The following is a 1,208-nucleotide window of genomic DNA, read 5'->3' as shown; positions in this document are numbered from 1 at the left end:
TAAAATTTGAAAAATCACATTTTCTTCTCTGATGTATTAATTAACCCATGAGTGAAGTGGGATAAAAATTTTAAAGTCATTTAAATTAAATTTGATAAATTATGAAGTGATAGAGCCTTAGGGGCAAAAGTGTAATTTTTGAAATTTAGCCTTAATTAACATTTAGGCTTAATTCAAGAAAGGGAAATGAGCAATATTTTATCCTAATTAGCATACTTGGATGATTGAAATAAAAGGGGTTAATTGGTAGAAACCAATTTTCATTTTTCTTAATTGAAAGATAAACTTGCAATTTCCTAGGTTGTCAAAATTTGAAAGTCTACCAAATCAAATGATCCTAGACTTAGGGGGTATGGTTTTGGGTGTTAATAACTCATTAATTTAATATCCCCATTTTTATGTTCAAATAACTGATGGATTACTATCACTTAAATTTAATCTCTTTCAAAATGATTAAGATATCCACAAAGGTCTTAAGGGCTCAGTAGTGACTTAAGCTAAATCAAATTTGGTTAAATAAGGATTAGAAAAGTGAATGTAACCAGAAATTAAACACTTATAGAATATTACAAGCCCAAATTAAAACCAAAATTGGCTAAGTGTCTTAATAACACTAACTTGCCCTTTTTAAGGGTCTCCACGTACATAATTCTCAAATTAAATTACAAGTGAGAATTACCCTATTCTTAGAGATAATTAAAACATCACTGTTTATTGAACACTAGAAGTATTTACAGGATAAATTATTAGGCAACACAATAAGTTTAAATGAGCTCGAGACTTTTCACCAGGTGGTGAGGGGAAAACATGGACCTGCTTTTTTCTCCTGACCTGTTGGATACCTCGGAGGTTTACTAAACTCACTATGTTTTGTTTAACAAAAATCATCCTTAAACAAAAATCACCAGAACCTTATTTTTTCTCACCTTATATAAAATGTCCTTACATGCATTTTTTGAGTTTCAGTTGGAGATGACGGGAAGACCATCCATGTACGCTTTTATTGTGGTTTATTTACCTGCATTTTTGGTTTCCCGTACTTTACTTTTTAGTATGTTACTGTACTTACTCACCTGCATATATATAACCAAAATACAAACTTGCATGTTAAATAATGATGCCACCCTGCATGAAAACCAAAATTGCTAGGATAGCCGTAAAACCAAAACCAAAACAAAAATCAACCAAGATAAAATTCACCGCCACAA

The sequence above is a fragment of the Phalaenopsis equestris genome, unplaced genomic scaffold (assembly GCF_001263595.1).
Source record: "Phalaenopsis equestris unplaced genomic scaffold, ASM126359v1 Scaffold233328, whole genome shotgun sequence".
Lineage (NCBI taxonomy): Eukaryota > Viridiplantae > Streptophyta > Magnoliopsida > Asparagales > Orchidaceae > Phalaenopsis > Phalaenopsis equestris.
The sequence above is the reverse complement of the archived record's forward strand: the minus strand, read 5'-3'. Positions refer to the sequence as shown.